This window comes from Anastrepha obliqua, chromosome 4 (genome assembly GCF_027943255.1).
Source record: "Anastrepha obliqua isolate idAnaObli1 chromosome 4, idAnaObli1_1.0, whole genome shotgun sequence".
NCBI lineage: Eukaryota > Metazoa > Arthropoda > Insecta > Diptera > Tephritidae > Anastrepha > Anastrepha obliqua.
The window spans coordinates 34,573,935-34,582,357 of NC_072895.1; the positions used below are offsets into that span (position 1 = coordinate 34,573,935).

The following is an 8,423-nucleotide window of genomic DNA, read 5'->3' on the forward strand; positions in this document are numbered from 1 at the left end:
TCGTAAGGCATACAGCTTACAAGCGTATAGCAACGCAGCCAAACAAAACTATAAGCATACGCGGACAGACATGTTGGTACGAATGCATGTGTGGTGTACACATACATATGTATGTATGTATGTACGTCGGTAAGCAAAGTTTCTCAACACTCTGCTGGAGTTGGTATTGAGAAACTGAATTGTAACGCTGACATCAACAGCAACAGCAACGTCAACGTCACCGTCAAAAACTACAGCGGCAATAACATTGGCTTAAGAAATCAACTTGCAGAAGACGTTGGCTGTACAGCCGACGCTCTCAGTCGACCCACAATATTATGAAGTCAATAAAGGGGAGCAATACTCGACTCGTAGCAATGAAAGGCTACAAACATTCACTTGCGCTCTTTGTGTTTAGGTTTGTTTGTAATGTCGTGTGTGTGCCTTGAAGCATACATGTGCATATGTATGTATATCTGTATGTATTTTGGACAAACAAGCGGGAGCTAGGAAACATACATATGTACATATGTGGGAGCTACAAACATACTTACATACACAATCGCCTACTGCTTCTAGTGGCATAGTTAATAAATACATAATTACGATTCATAAATACAATTCTAACTTGTAATCAAATGTGCTGACACTAATACAAATGCACGTAAAAACTAACAATAACCACTGCTACGTACATACATATGTATGTAGCATATAATATTTACTTCATTGCGGTTGAGCGGAATCTCGGATGCACTCATCAACGCACCTCATCTGAGATTATAACACTTTGCAAGACTTTTGCAATATTCCTAAGCAATTCTCTAATGGTGCAATAGGGCATCATAGCATCATAATTGTGCTCACATAATGGGTATTTGCGTCAATCTAATAGAACCTGGATGCCATATATGGAAATATAGTAGTAGTATTGGTATAAATATGTTTATTTATTCAAAACATTAATAAAAAAATATAATTAATAATATTGAAAATTCATATAAAAATAGGGTAGGACAAAGAAAATCATAGGCATTTTACATTTGATGTTGTATGTCTGCTAAGCACTTCAATTTAAACTTAGAAAATTCATTTAGAATTAGTTCTCGATACTTTAAGGGGTCTCGATACCTTTTCTTAATGTCCATATATTTAAGAATACTCACAGAAAACTTAATATCGTTCCGGTGAATATTTTCGAAGTTACACGCAAATTTTAAAAGGCGTTTCAGAGTGCTTGAAAGTGGTTTTCAAACTTTAAACGCGTTTTCTCAAATTTTAACAAGAGCTTCTTAAATATATTTTTTAGTAATTAATCGAAGATTTTTTCTCACCGATAAATATTTTTTTATAAACAGTTTAAGGCCGAAATTTTGGTAAAAAATCGATGTTTTTTTGTTTTGAGAAGCCGCCATTTTGTCAAAAAAATGTATTTTACTTATAGAGGGTGGGCCATACAGCGTTTGCTTTTTGAACCACCTATTTTTTTGAGAATGGTAACACAAATGACATGTCAAATGTGTTCATAATTTACTTAATGGTTTGACATTTACGAAATGGGACGCTATACGCTTGAACAAAATTGGGAAATATTGAAAACCTATTGGGCAGAAAATCGTTTGACCGAAGATGAGCATTTTTACCGAAAAATCATCTTTTCTGATGAAGCTCATTTTCACATCGGTGGCTACGTCAACGAGCAAAATTGTCGGATTTGGGGCTCAAAAAATCCACACGTTACTGTAGAGAAGCAAATGCATCCACAACGAGTCACTGTTTGGTGCGGTTTTTGGTCTGGCGGCATCATCGGGCCATTTTTTTTTTTCGAAAATGAGCGAGGAGCCGCGGTTACAGTAAATGGCGAGCGTTACCGTGACATGCTCAACGAGTTGTTTCCAAAAATTGAAGAGGATGACTTGGACGACATTTGGTTTCAACAGGACGGTGCAACTTGTCACACTGCCAAAGTTACACTCGAACTTTTGGCTACCGTTTTTGAAAACCCAATAATCAGTCGAAATTCCGATATCAATTGGCCGCCTTGGAGCCGTTGAACTATTTTGTGTGGGGAGCCGTTAAGGACAAATGCTATGCGAACCATCCAGAGACAATTGATGCTTTAAAATACGAAATCGAAGTTGCCATTCATGAAATTGGAGCCCAAACAATCGAAAATGTGCTTAAAAATTGGGTTGATCGAATGGCCTACTGTAAAGCCAGTCGTGGCAGTCATTTGAACGATATTATTTTTCATTCATAAATGACAATGTTTAATCTTCAAAATAAAAAAAAAAGTTTGAAAAAATATTGATTAGTTTTTTTTTTTTATAGCCGATTCAAAAAGCAAATTTTACATGGCCCACCCAATATATGCCAGATTGGAACGTACGAAAGACATGTTCAGCAGTTTAAGTGTATATGGATCAGAGAACTGTTCACAGTTCCGCCTAACAAAGCCTGGTGCTAAATAAGATTTCCTAACAATATGGTCAGCATGACTATTAAATGTGAAATTCTATGAAAAAATGATGCCAAGATCTTTTGTTTCATCAACAGATTCTAACAAAATACTAGATATACTGTACCGAGTCAACAAAATATTAAAGAGAGGTAATTCTTAGTATACCATAGATGCAAATTATTAATATCAGATTGAACTTTGTGCATGCCCTCCACATATTTTATGAAAGAAAAAAATTTAAATCATCTGCATAAGCAAAAAATTAGCGTTAAAAAAACCTAGTAGGTTGGGGAATAAGTTCATAGCGTTTTTATATTTTCTTTTATTTTCGATAGAACTCTTTCTGCTCTATAAAACTATGTTAATTGCATTTTTGAGTTATTTAATTTTTCATTAGTTTTGAGGCTTAAAATGGAATAACCAGGAGGCAAAAATCAACATTTTCAACACCTGCTCTTCTTTGCTTTTCATCAAGGTTAGAAAGTTGCTGAAGCAGCCCAAGACATTTGCGAAGAAGATTTGTATGAAGAAGGTGTCATTGGCGAGTCTACAGCACGGAAACGGTTTACAAAGTTCAGAAATGGCGACTTTCACGTCGATGGCACGTCCCGTAGGGGAAGGCCTTCTGAATTCGATGCAGAAGGTGTCAAATAATTTCTGAAGGGAACGGTCGCCAAACCAGACCTGAATTGGCGGAAAAAATGAACTGCAATCAATCACCTGCATTCAATGGGATTTACCGCGAAATTGGGAGCATGGGAGCCTTACGAACTCAACAAAAAAAAAAAACAAACAAAGCCGTCTTCAAATTGATTCTCAGCATCTCGCCCGCCAACGAGCAACACTCGGCCATAAACAGCGCTTTTTATATTGAATCGTCATGGGAAATAAGAAATGGCTAATATGAAGCAAAGAAACGAGTGGGTGGCTCCAGGAGATACACCAAAGCCGAGAGTCAAGCCGGATCCTCATCCAAAGAAGATCATGGTATGTGTTTGGTGGGCCTGGAAGGGCATGGCGCACTAGAAAATGCTTGAAGAGAATGCCAGCAAGCATTTAACTTAGGTTTTATAATTCATACTATTTATGAAAATGTTGTATTATCGTAAAATTTATAAATGACCCTGGCGAAAAATTTATTATATTTACAAAAATTTTTTTGTTTTTTTGTAACATGTATATATGTACGTACATTTTCAAACAAATAAGCGCTGCAGGCGAAAATCTGGAATAAAAATAGCGCGATTTATTTATAAATTTTTTTTTTTTTTTTGCAACATATAAATGGTTTTCCAATAACAGATGTTACAGGTGAATGGATTGCGCTATCGAGAGATGATTAACGATTTTTATGGCCGTAATTGAATGGTATTGATCTGGACAACATTTATTTTCAACAAGACGGCGCTAAGTGACACACAAGCAAGGAAAAGTTTCCGAACCGTGTTATCTCTCGAAGAGGTGATCACAATTGGCCACTGAGATCTTATGATTTAACACCTTATGACTTTTTTCTTTGGGACCATATGAAAGAGAAGATCTACGCCAACAGCCCAGGGTCGATTCAAGACCTCAAAGATGGAATTCGTGAGGCTATCGAGGACATAGGGCAACCACTTTGCAATTCGTTTATGGAAAATTTAAGGAAAAGGATATTGTCCTGTAAACGTGGTCGTGGTGGTCATTTATTTTCCACTATTAACGGCTTACCTTACTCTTTAAAATGAAATGAACCTTTTATATTAAAAAATAGCGTTTTTCTTTGAATATCAAAATAACACCTCTTATTAAAAAACCCTATATCTATGTATGTTTCCAAAGCGCGTCATTGTTTATTCCATATTTTCACTTTTTATGCAAATATTATTTTATCCCGTTTTTTAGTCCAAATTTTCACTAATTTTGAAAATAATGATTTATCGAAGGCCAAAAGCTAATTTAACTCTTTTAAAAACTACAAAAAGTTCTCTCAAACCACATTGCTGGTTGACTGGGATTTTTCCGTTTTCTTTTCTCAATATCGTTCCTTTGCCACTTCGTCCCGCACATTTAGTCTGCACGGTATTACAAACGTTTAGAACAACATTTGCAATAATAGAATTTTAATAAAATTCATAGTATTATTGAGTAAAAATAGTTTTAAATGAAATCTTGAATTAATAAAGAGTGTTTATAAGTGAATGTAGTTACTTTTCTGTGTTTGTATTTAAGTAAAATAAGCGTCTGTAAAGGGCATTTTTTCAAGCTTATGCAAAAATTAAGCATTTTTAACGTTAAATATTGCTATTAATTCTTAATGGTAATTTATAAAAAGTACTATAAATCGAAAGGCTAGTATAATGACTACATTTGTGTGTTATAATTTTTAAATTCGCTCCACACACTTAGACTTTATAAGCAAATTGCTCGTGATAGCAATGGAAAGCCAACCCCATAGTTTTATATAAAACTAATATTTTCTCAGAAAGTTTTAAGTCATCTTTCCGTTTTTCATACCGGATTTTTTGGCACTGAAAATTTGAACTTTTTTCTCTTCACTTCGGCCAAATAATTTTAGTACGGCTTATATCAGCGCCAAATGCGTCATTGAGTCTAATTTTCATTTTTACTTTGTCCATGCCATAAGTTTAGCCCAGAATCCTCTGTAAGCAAATGTATTTGCAATTTTTGACTTCATTTAGGAAATAAACATCTGTAAAAACAATTTTGTTTGCTTGACAAACAAACATTTGTCATACAGAATCTGGTAACTCTAAAGGATAAATTCCGTCACTTGCTGCAGTCTGCTTATTTCTGCACGACAGATGCCCATTTTAGCCCAAACAAATTATTTACCAGTAACATTTGTATTCGTTTTATGCCTTCTTTGCTTTTTTAATATATATTTACACTTTTTTAATAACCTCAAATGCTATTTCCATTTGCCTGGTGTTTAACGGCACTGCCACAAATGCAAATACTGTGTGCAATATTTATTATCCTTTCCTCGTCACTGAAAAAAAAAACACTGACAATACTTCAATGTGGTAAAAAGGATTGCCACACAGTGCTACCATATTTTTAAGGATATCCATTTTTGGTGATTTTTATTTTAATACAAACATTTCAAACGGAAACTACGAGAAACATCGAATATAAAAATTTCAGAAATTTCGGCATCCTCATTGCCACACTAGAATTCTAAAATGAGATAAAACAGATTTCTATGTGCGAGGGTAATTTCCGAGTAGTTCTAAAAATATGTGTGTAAGTATGGACAACGTCCTTTTTTCAGACCGATAATCTTGCGTGTTGAAATGGCCCGTATGTGGAGGCCTAGTAAATGATTTATTTGATGAAATTGATGCAGGCAATGCGAATTTTTAATTTGAAAACTAGAACGCGTTCGTAATGGCGATCCCAACCAAGACAGAACATGAAAAATTTTCAGTTATTAAAATTTTATTTTATTTTATTTTATTTTATTTTATTTTATTTTATTTTATTTTATTTTATTTTATTTTATTTTATTTTATTTTATTTTATTTTATTTTATTTTATTTTATTTTATTTTATTTTATTTTGTTTTATTTTATTTTATTTTATTTTATTTTAATTTTATTTTATTTTATTTCATTTTATTTTATTTTATTTTATTTTATTTTTATTTTAAATTTTAATAACTCAAAATTTATCCCGTTCTATCTTGGTTGTCATTACATATTCCTTTTGACAATTCGCTGAATTTTTTTCTTTTTCGTTTGTCAAATTTTGTTCATCAATTTGGAAATTGAAATAAGAGAAGATACATACATACATATGAGGTGTGTTCAAAAAGTATGGCGAATTTTGTATTTTTTCCAAAATTATTTATTTATTCATTAATATCTATTTTGTCCCCTTCAAAGTAATCCCCATGAGATATTATGCACTTGTGCCAACGTTTTTTCCAATCTTCGAAGCACTTCAAAAAATCATTTTTTTTTATCTTGTTCAGCTCCTCTTCCGATGCCGTCTTTATCTCGTCAATCGTAGCGTAGTATCGACCTTTCATGGGCCTCTTAAGTTTCGGGAATAAGAAAAAGTCAGAAGGGGGCAGATCTGGGGAATACGGTGGCTGTGGCATCATTAGTGTGTTGTTTTTGGCCGAAAAGTCGGGCACAAGTAATGATCTGTCAGGAGGGGCGTTATCGTGATGCAAGAGCCAATTTTTGTTCTTCCACAAAACCGGGCGTTTCTGGCGGATTGCTTCGCTCAATTTGCGCATTACTTGCTGGTAATATTCCTTATTGGCCGTTTTACTCTGTGGCAAGAACTCATGACGCCCCTGCGATCGAAGAAAACGGTAAGCAAAACTTTTACATTCGACCGAACTTGGCGCGCTTTTTTCGGTCTTGGTTCGTACGGCAGCTTCCATTGAGATGATTGAGCTTTGGTTTCCACGTCATAACCATAAACCCACGATTCGTCACCAGTTACGACCCTCTGGAGCAAATTTGGGTCGTCGCGGATAGAGTCCAACATCTAATTAGCAATGTTCACGCGATGCTGCTTTTGGTCGAAATTGAGCAGTTTTGGTACGAAAAAATCGAATTTCGAATATACGTAACCTGCGAAAATTCAAAATTCGCGATACTTATTGAACACACCTCGTATGTATATGTACTCATTTTTCTCCAGCTCAGAAGTACTCAACACCACTTCCTAGCACCGTGAATATAAGGAGTTGAAACGATCACGATGCTTATGACTTTCATCTGTTAGTTGTGCATTTCACAACATCCATATTCTTCAGCAATCATCACCTACGTGGACAGGGTAATAGTTCTTCTCTCTCTTTTCTCTTAGTTCTCTCTGACACTCTTCTGCTTTTTCAATCATTGGAAACGTTGGCTACGCAATTTATTGTGAGCTTTCAGGGGAAAAATTATTCGATACCAAGGCGAATCTATACTGGAAACCAATCACTGTTCTCCGACATACTTATATATCTACATTATTACATACTTTATATCTACATTATTAAGGGGTTATATACAGTTAGAAGGCCAAAAAAAGCGAATTTTCCAGAATTTTTTCTGAGAAAACTTTTAAATTTATTAATCTAAAAAGTTTTACACGAATTATGTTATCTTTTAAATGTATTTTAAGACTTAGTATTTGAAAATATTTATTTGGAAAGGAGCTACAGCTGATCTCCGGGAGCTCCTCTCAAAAAAGACGTTTTACGGTGACCACTATATCTCTGAACTGGATCCTCTGAAATTAAAAACCGAAACAGAAAAAAAAAATGAACTGAAAAATGAAAACTTTTTTTGTGGTTTGTAATGTGTTTGTTTCGAGTCGTAATTTTTTAAGCTCTATCAATCTAAGTTACTATGTTACTTTTAAAATAGCCTGTCTGAAGAATTGAGCCTATGACTTAATAAATGGTACGCGAATGCTCTACTCTATGGGTGATTGTTAAGTTAGAGACTTTATAACTTTACAAGAGATACAAAGCCTAAGTGGTAGATTTTATCACCAAGTCTAAAGCTACGGGGACACGCTCATGCATTTGCTGTCCAGCAGCTTATATGTGTGCGTGTCGGGTGACACACGTACTAGTTTCGTGGCACACATACTTGTTGTCGGCTTTTGCATGATGAGAATCAAAAATTTTAGATTTTTTCGCGGGCAGGCGTCATGCACTCGACACACACATATATGAGCTGCTGGACAGCAAATACAAGAGCGTGTCGCCGTAGCTTAAGCTTGTACGGTACGGCTGGTTGAAAATGTTTAGTAAGATTTTGTAGATTTTCGATTTTTTCTAATATTCCAACTTTTTCTTGCGAAAGCAGGTAAAATCACTTGCCACTCATTTATCTAATATCGTACCACTAACCTGTTAAGCGATTAGTTTTTCTTTGACAGCTCGATTTACTGTGCTGAATTAATTTCAAGCGAAGACCGGGAAGCAAAACCGGTTTTCAGCCAAATATTGGATTCGCCGTGCGCGTTG

The 8,423-nt window shown here is 34.8% G+C and overlaps 1 protein-coding gene across 2 annotated transcripts in view; it reads right to left on the reverse strand.

Moving 5' to 3' along the window:
• The window catches only part of LOC129245307 (ikaros family zinc finger protein), a 57,487-nt gene extending 52,070 nt beyond the window's left edge, over positions 1-5,417 (reverse strand). Inside the window, exon 1 of one of the 2 annotated variants that reach the window (XM_054883390.1) lies at positions 5,344-5,417. The gene's annotated coding sequence lies outside the window, so the exon portion shown is untranslated. Of the gene's footprint in view, positions 1-5,275 lie in introns of both variants that reach the window. The other variant, XM_054883389.1, reaches the window with a different exon arrangement.
• Positions 5,418-8,423: the final 3,006 nt, after the last annotated feature.